This window comes from Orycteropus afer, unplaced genomic scaffold, assembly GCF_000298275.1.
Source record: "Orycteropus afer afer isolate SDZICR_OR568_19922 unplaced genomic scaffold, OryAfe1.0 scaffold00184, whole genome shotgun sequence".
Taxonomy (NCBI): Eukaryota; Metazoa; Chordata; class Mammalia; order Tubulidentata; family Orycteropodidae; genus Orycteropus; species Orycteropus afer.
Genome location: NW_006921771.1, coordinates 5,655,786 through 5,665,037, shown reverse-complemented (window position 1 = coordinate 5,665,037; position 9,252 = coordinate 5,655,786). Strand labels below are relative to the sequence as shown.

Below are 9,252 nucleotides of genomic sequence, written 5' to 3'. Positions count from 1 at the left end.
AGACTCTGAAACTTGGCCTTGAGCAGAAATTAGCTAAAGCAAATGGAAGAAATGACAAGATAAAAGAGCTGAACAGAAGATTTCAAAGAGCAGCTAGAGCAGACAAAGCCAATTACTATAACGAAATGTGCAAAGACCTGGAGTTAGAAAACCAAACAGAAGAACACATTCAGCATTTCTCAAGCTGAAAGACCTGAGAAAAAAAATTAAGCCTTGATGTGAAATATTAAAAGATTCTACAGGCAATATATTGAATGATACAAGAAGCATCAAAAGAAGATGGAAGGACTACACAGAGTCACTGTAACAAAAAGAATTGATTGATGTTCATCCATTTGAGGAGGTGGCATATGATCAAGAACCAGTGGTATTGAAGAAAGAAGTTGAAGTTACACTGAAGGAATTGGTGAAGAACAAGGCTCTAGAAATTGATGGAATACCCATTGAGATGTTTCAACAAATGGATGCCCCACTGGAGGCACTCACTTTGCTATGCCAAGAGATTTGGAAGATAGCTACCTGGTCAACTGACTGGAAGAGATCCATATTTGTACCCCTTCCAAAGAAAGGTGATCCCACAGAATGTGGAAGTTATAGAACAATGTCATTAATATTACATGGAAGTAAAATCTTACTGAAGATAATTCAAAAATGGTTGCAGCAGTATATTGACAGAGAGCTTCCAGAAATGTAAGCTGGATTCAGAAGAGGATATGGAATGAGGGATATCATTGCTGATGTCAGATGGATCTTAGCTGAAAGCAAAGAATACCAGAAAGATGTTTACTTATGTTTTATTGACTATGCAAAAGCATTCAATTGTGTGGATCATAACAAATTGTGTTATAACATTGAGAAGAATGGGAATTCCAGAACACTTTATTGTGCTCATGTAGAACCTGTATATAGATCAAGAGGTTATCATTTGAACAGAACAAGGGGATACTGCATGTTTGAAAATCAAGAAGGGAGTGCATCGAGGTTGTATCAATTCACCATATTTATTCAATTTGTACACTGAGAAAATACTCTGAGAAGCTGGATTATATGAAGAAGAACATGGCATCAGGACTGGAAGAAGACTCATTAACAACCTGCAATATACAGATGACACACATTGCTTGCTGAAAGTGAAGATGACTTGAAGCACTTACTGATGAAAATTAAAGACTACAGTCTGCAATATGGATTACACCTCCATATAAAGAAAACAAAAATCCTCAAAACTGGTCCAGTAAACAGATTCACAATAAATGGAGAAAAGATTGAGTTGTCAAGGACTTCATATTACTTGGTTCTATAATTAACACCAATGGAAGCAGCAGTCAAGACATTAGACGGTGTATTGCATTGGGCAAATCTGCCGCAAAGGACCTCTTTCGAGTGATGAAAAGCAAAGATGTCTCCCTGAAGACTAAGGTGCACTGAACCCAATCCATACAATTTTCAATTGCCTCTTATGCATGTGAGAGCTGGACAATGAATAAGGAAGATCAAAGAAAATTTGGTGCTTTTGAGTTGTGGTGTAGTAGAAGAATGGTAAGAGTACCATGGTCTGCTAAAATGAGTAACAAATCTGTCCTGGAATAAGTGCAACTGGAATGCTCCTTGGAAGCAAGAATGGCCAGACTTTGTCTCACCTACTTTTGTTATGGTGTCAGGAGGAACCATTCCCTAGAGAAGGATATCATGCTTGGTAAAGTGGACAGTCAACAAAGAAGGGGAAAGCCCTCAATGAGATGGACAAACAGTGGCTGCAATGATGGGCTCAGGTATAGCAAGGATCGTGAGGCTGGCACAAGACCGGGCATTGTTTTGTTGTGCTGTGTATAGGGTTGCTATGAGTTGGAGACAACTTGATGGAACATAACAACAATAACGACATGCAATATTTTAAAAGCATAAGGCAAATATCTGCATACTGACATGAAACAATCTCTAATATTCATTGTAGAGTGAAGACTTCTTATAAAGTAGTTTGTCTTATTTAAGTACAAATATACACTGAGAAGACTACATGTCTGTGAGTACATGAATGCATTGAAAATTCATAGAAAATAATTGAGAAGAGGAGTCGTGATTAAGGTTGGAATTTTTTACAATGGAAGAATGTTTTCATGTATTGTTTGGAAATTAATGACTAATTTTTCCCAAAGGACAAAGATAAGATAAATTGACTTGAGTATTTTTTACTCAACCAAACTAAAATCGAACTTGAGTTTTTTTCTTCCAGGCAATGTTATATAAACTTCAGTGCATACCCCGTGTGATATACCAAAATCAAAGCCACTGCCATGGAGTCTTGTTAACTCGTAGTGACCTTATAGGGCAGGGTAGAACTGCCCCACAAGGTTTCCGAGGCTGTAAATCTTTATGGAAACAGGACTTCTGGTAAAGTGGTGGAATAGGCAGGCAAGCTACACAGACTCTCTTCAACAATGAAAAGAGAAACCAATTGACACAGATCAGAAGATAATCCTGGAGCCCTGAGCTTTGAAAGGAAGGATACAGAAGCAGATTAAACACAAACTAGTACAGGAACTTGAATGAAAACATTGAATAAGGAGACAAATGGAGCTGTGGACTGTCAGCTATCCTGTTGGCACAGACAGTTTGAATATTTCCAAGTGGTGTTTGGACCTGAGAATTAACCTAAAAATTGCCCTGCCAGCCAGTGCTGCATCAATGACCACACTGGTGGCTGATGACTAAGTAGGGAAACAGTAAAGAAGGAGAAAAAGTAGCTGAGGACTTTTAGCTGTCAGGAGAGCGCAGCCATTTAGAATGTTTACAAGCAATGGCCATTTTGCATATTTTAAGTTATAGCATTCTCATTCAGATTCCAGGGACCTAATGATAGGTTCTGCTTGCTAAGGACAGCATAGACATAATGGAGGCTGATGATTGGAAAGGTGCAATATTCACCTTGTTACTCCTATACCCCCACACCCTCTTGGTGAATGGAAGTGCAGCCATCCCTCACCTTCACCCACCTTCTGGGCCGGGAGGTATTCCATCCCAGTCTGTGTGCTCTACAGAGCCTGGGTACCCTGCCCTGCCCTGCCCCAGATTTTTTTTCTTTCTTTGTTTTTAAATTATTCTTTTTTTTCTTCATCTTCTTTTTTATTTTTACTCTTTTCCCTTCCTAGGTTCTAGTTTTTGGCTTTTTTTCTTTTCCATTTTCCTGGTTCCCATTTTTATTTTTTTCCTTTCTTGTGGTTCTTCCCATCCCTTGTTTTTCTTTCTGCATTTTTTTCCAATTTTTTTCCTCATTAGTCTCTTACTCTAGCTCTTTTCTCTTATTCCCTCCTCCCTAGATATTATGGGTTTTTTCCCCCTATTTGTATTTCCTTTGCCTTTTTAAAGTATTTCTTTAAGTATTTTATCTCATTTATTTTGGTGATTGTTCCTGTTTGTTTATGTGGTGTGCATTTTTTGTCCCCTTGTTTTTACTCTTTTGGTGTTTTTTTTTTTTAGTGCCCTATGTCCAGATATTGCAGGTTTCTTGTTTTTTTCTTCTTTTTTTTTTTTTTTTCTTTTTTTGGTTATTGTTTTCCTGTAACTGAGTGGAAGATAGCAACCATGCCCATATGACCCAATCATACCTGTACCTCCTGCAGCTCCACCTACTGAATAAGGGCCACCACCTGCTTCTTCACCAAAAGGCCAATAATACATGACAGCCAATATGAGCCTGATCACTCTTAACTGCTCTTCACAAACAGCTAATAGAGATCTGTGCACCCACTCTCTTTTTCAATCACACCCACCAAGAGATAGGTGATGAGTGCATAAGTGCTGCCAACTAGTGAATAGAGGAACACAGTACCCTGCTTCCTCAGATACATCCATTAAAAAAAAAAAAAAGAAAGAAAATCTTGCGTGAATAGCTCCAACATGCAATCACCAATTAAATATAAATACAACATCACAAAATCTCAGAGACAACAGACCATCACAGTCCACACAAAGAAGCAAGATATAGCAGTAGAAATAAAGGATCAGGATACAGACCCAGAACACATTCCTGAGGAAGAGGCAGCATTGGAACTCCCTAATGTAGAAGTCAAAAGAATTATATTTAGGTACCTTCAACAGATTGAGAGACAGATCAAGGAAAACACTGAAAAAATTAAGGAAAATAGAGATAAAACTTTAAAGCAATTTGTGAAGACAATATAAGAACAAAATGTCAAAATAAATCTTTATGGAAGCAAACTGCCACATCTTTCTTGCACAGAGCTGCTGGTGGGTTTGTATTGCAACCTAGCAGCTAGCAGCCAAACTCTTAATCACTGTGCCACTAGAGCTCATGTGCCATAACACCCTCCAATTCATTATATTTGAACCCTTGAAGAGCACAGTCTTTCATAAGACTTATCCTTTGATTATTCCCATTAATGCAGCCAATTGTCTATAAAATTTGATTTCTGAAATTTTCTGAAACTATTACTCAGATACAGTCAAGTAAAGGTAGTTCTGGGATTTGAACTAACAGAAGTAACATGGAAGTATTTTATCTTATTCAACTTGAAACATTGAGCCACAAAAAGTGGTGACATCTCTCCAGAAATCATAATTATCTTAATCATTGTTGTTACTAGAGTTCTTTTCTAACAGTTGCTGTTTGCCTTTGTATATAATGCATATATGAGAAATGCTTGTGATTTTTAGCCATTGGAGAGATGCAAATTAAAACAACAATGAGATATCATCTCATTCCAGTACTAATAGCAAAATTAAAAAACACAGAGGACAACAAATGTTGGTGAGGAGGTGGAGAGATCAGAACTCTCAAACACTGCTGCTGGGACTGTAAGATGATACAACCATCCTGTAAAATGGTATGGTGCTTCCTTAAAAAGTTGGAAATAGAAATAGCATATACTGAATATTATATGCAAAGGAAAACAGCAACTGTAGAAAAGAACTGTAGTTTTGAACACTAGTAACAATAATGATTAAGATAATTATCATTTCTAGAGAAATGTCAGCCTAAGGCATTTGACTGCTAGCCAGAGGTTGGAAGTTCAAACCCACCAGCCACTCTGCAGAAGGAAGACTGGACAATCTACTTCTGTAAAGATTTACCACCTCAGAAACCCAAAGGGTGTCACTATGAATCAGAATCTACTCAATGGCAGTGAGTTTGGTTTTGGTTTTTTCATATAAAATATTCCCTTGAAGAAGACGCAGAATTCCAGATGCTAACTATAATTTTCCCAGTAGACTTTTTAAAAAGTTGATCCATTCCATCATGAGTTAGTAATTTGAGGAAACACAAATGCATGCTTAATAATGGTTGTTACTATCAGAAACTGACAGGATACTGTTCTGTTTACCCAGTGCCGCTCTGACAGAGATATACCACAAATGGGATGGCCTTAACAAACAGGAGTTTATTCTTACAATTTGGAGGCTTTAAGTCCAAGTTCAAAGTGCCAGGCTCTAGGGGCTGGGTGAAAGCCCCATCAACTTTGGGGTCCAGCTCTGCCTCCTGTGTCTGGCCCACTGGAACTAGAGGCATTTCTTTACTCAGAAATGGCTGCTGAGGCTGAGAAGCCCCAAGGTTGACAAATAAAAAGGCACAGTCCTGATGTTACCAATCCACCTGGCAGCCCATTAACTTAAGTCCACTGTAAGACCAAAAGTTGGCAGAGCATAGCAGGCTGCTGAGCAATGACACGGCTACATGCAGGGTTCAAGCGTGCCAAAGGCTAGAGACCATTTCCAAGGCTTCTCCTTATATACAGGAAGCAGACCATATCCCAAAGGCAGCTATTCAGCTGCTTGTGGTAGATCCCACCATGGAGTTGATTGCCAGTCTCATCATGGGGAATAACTACCACCAGCTGCCCGGCCACTCAACCAGGCCCAGCCAAGTTGACTCAAAGACATAACCACCACAGATACCAAATATGAAGGTTGGGGTACACAGAGAAAAACCTTTCAATGCCAGAAAGTAGAAAGACAATCTTTGACGAAGGGCCAAAATCTATTAAATGGGGAAGACACAGCCTCTTTAACAAATGGTGCTGGAAAAACTGGTTATCTATTTGCAAAAAAATGGAACACAATCCACACCTCATACTATATAGAAACTAATTAGAGATGGCTCAAAGACCTAAATGTAAAATGCAAAACTATAAAGATCATCAAAGAAAAAATAGACAAAGTTAGAGGCTCTAATTTATGGCATAAATAGACTATCAAGTATAATCAAAAAGCACAAACAGCAGGAGATAATGAACTAGACAACTGGGACTTCCTAAAAATTAAATACTTATGATCATCAAAAGAGTTCTACAAAAGAGTAAAAAGAGAACCTACAGATTAGGAAAAAATATTTGCCAATGGGATATCTGACAAGGGACAAATCTCTAAAATGTACAGAAAACTTCAACACCTCAACAACAAAAAGACAAACAACTGAATTAAAAAATGAACAGAAGACATGAACAGACACTTCACCAAAGAAGACAGTCAAGCAGCCAACAATGCTTGATCTTTAGCTATTAGTGAAATGCAAATTAAAACAACAGTGAGATATCATCTCACCCCAGCAATAATAGCAAAGTTCAATAACACAGAAGACAACAAATACTGGTAAGGATGTGGAGAGATCGGAAGTTTCAGACAGTGCTGCTGGGAGTGTAGGATGGTACAACCACCTTGGGAAATGGTGTGGTGCTTCCTTAAAAAGGTGGAAATACAAATATCATTTGATCCAGAAACCCCACTACTATGGATATATTCTAGAGAAATAAAAGCCAGGATACCAATAGATACATGCACACTCATGTTCATTGCAGCATTATTCATATATCAAAGATATAGAAACAACTTCAATGTCCAGGAATAAATAATAAACAAACTATATACTACATACACTCAATGGAACACAATGTTGAAGAATAATGAAGAATCCATGAAATATCCCTAACATAGATGAACCTGAAAGACAATGTTATTGTTAGGTGCTGTCAAGTCAGCCCCAAATCATAGGGACCCTATGTCCAACAGAATGAATATGGTACCCAGTCCTGTGCCATACTCACAATACTTGCTATGCTTGAGCCCACGGTGGCAGCCACTGTGTCCATCCATCTCATTGGGGGTCTTCCCTTTTCTCTCTGAAACTCTGTTTACTGAGCATGATATTCTTCTTCAGGAACTGGTCCTTTCTGACAAGATGACCACAGTAAGTGAGATAAAGTCTGGTCATTCTCGTTTCTAAGGAGCATTCTGGATACACTTCTTCTAGGACAGATTTGTTCACTGTTCTGGCAGTCCATGGTATTTTCAGTATTCCTCAACAACAGCTCAGTTCAAAGCCATCAATTCCTCAGTTTTCCTTATTCCTCATCCACCTTTCACATGCATATGAGGTGATTGAAAATACGATGGCTTGATGGCTTGGGTTAAACATGCTTTAGTCTTCAAAGTGACATCTTCTCTCTTTAACACTTTAAGGAGCTCTTTTGAAGCCAATATGTGGAGTGCAATAGAACACCTGATTACTTGACTTCTGCTTCCAAGAGAGTTGATCCAGATAAAATGAAATCTTTGACAACTTTCATCTTTTCTCCATTTATTGTGATGTGGCTTATTGGTCCAATTGTGAGGATTTTTCTTTTCTTTATGTTGTTTCTTTATGTTGAGGTGCAATCCATACTGAGGACTTGTCTTTGATCTTCACCAGTAAGTGCTTCAAGTCATCTTCACTTTCTGAAAGAAAGGTTGTGTCATCTTCACTTTCTGCAAGAAAGGTTGTGTCATCTTCATAATGCAGGCTGTTAATCAGTCTTCCTCTGATCCTGATGCCGTGTTCTTCTTCATATAGTCTGACTTCTCAAATTTTTTGCTCAGTGTACAGATTGAAAAAAATATGGTGAAAAGATGCAACCCTGACACACACCCTTCCTGATTTTAAAACATTCAATATCCCCTTGTTCTGTTCAAATGACAGCCTCTTAATCTATGTACAGGTCCCTCATAAGCACAATTAAGTGTTCTGGAATTTCCATTGTTTGCAATGTCATCTATAATTTGTTATGATCCATACAGTCAAATGCCTTTGCACAGTCAAAAAAAAAAAAAACACAGGTGAACATCTTTCTGGTATTTTTTGCTTTCAGCCAAGATTCATCTGACATTAGCAATGGTATTACTTGTTCCACATCCTCTTTTGAATCCAGCTTGAATTTCTGGAAGTTTCTTGTCAATATACTGTTGCTTTTGAATTATCTTCAGCAAAATTTTACTTGTATGTGATATTAATGATATTGTTCTATAATTTGCACATTCTGTTGGATCACCTTTCTTTTGAATGGGTACAATATGGATCTCTTCAAGTCAGTTGGCCATATGCTGTCTTCCAAATTTCTTGCATAAACGAGTAAGTGCCTCGAATGCTGCATCTCAAAGATTTGTTGAAACATCTCAATGAGTATTCCGTCAATTCCTGAAGCCTTTTTTTTCTTTTTTTTTAACCAATTCCTTCAGTGCAGTTTAGACATCTTCCCTCAATACCATTGGTGCTTGATCATGTGCTACCTACTAATATGATTGAACATTGACTAATTCTTTATGGTACAGTGACTGTGTATCCCTTCCATGTTTTTTGATGCTTTTGCATCATTCAATTTTTTTTCCCCATAGAATCCTTCAATATTGCAATTTGAGACTTGAATTTTTTTCTTCACTTCTTTCAACTTGAGAAATGCTGAGCATAGAGAACATTATGTGGAGTGAAATAAGTCAATCAAAAAAAACCATATACTGCATAAGCCCAATATTAGAAAAAAAGTCAAAGAAATATTTTCTGTTTGCATACAGAAAGAAATATTCTTTGATGATTATCAGGGATGGAAAAAGAAGGAAGGAAAAATTACTAACTAGATTAAAAAACCCAAAGAACCCAAACTCATTGCTATCAAGTTGATTCCAACACATAGTCACCCTCTTTATGCTGCCAAGGTGGTAAATCTTTACACAAGTAAATTGTGTACCACAGTAGGTGAGACAAAGTCTGGTCATTCTACAGTCTTCCTTTTACAGAGTGGCTGATGGGTTTGAACCACCAACCTTCTGATTAGCAGTCAAATGCCTGAGGGACTATGCCACCAGAGCTTCTTGTATTAATTCAGGTGAAGAGAAAGGGAATAGACCTTGCGGAGGCGGGGCAAGATGGCGGACTAGGCAGAAGGATTGCACAGACCCTCTTCAACAAAGAAAAGGGAAACCAATTAA

General features: G+C 37.9%; 1 pseudogene; it reads right to left on the bottom strand.

Moving 5' to 3' along the window:
* Positions 1-3,678, bottom strand: part of LOC103202532 — a 5,363-nt pseudogene extending 1,685 nt beyond the window's left edge.
* Positions 3,679-9,252: the final 5,574 nt, after the last annotated feature.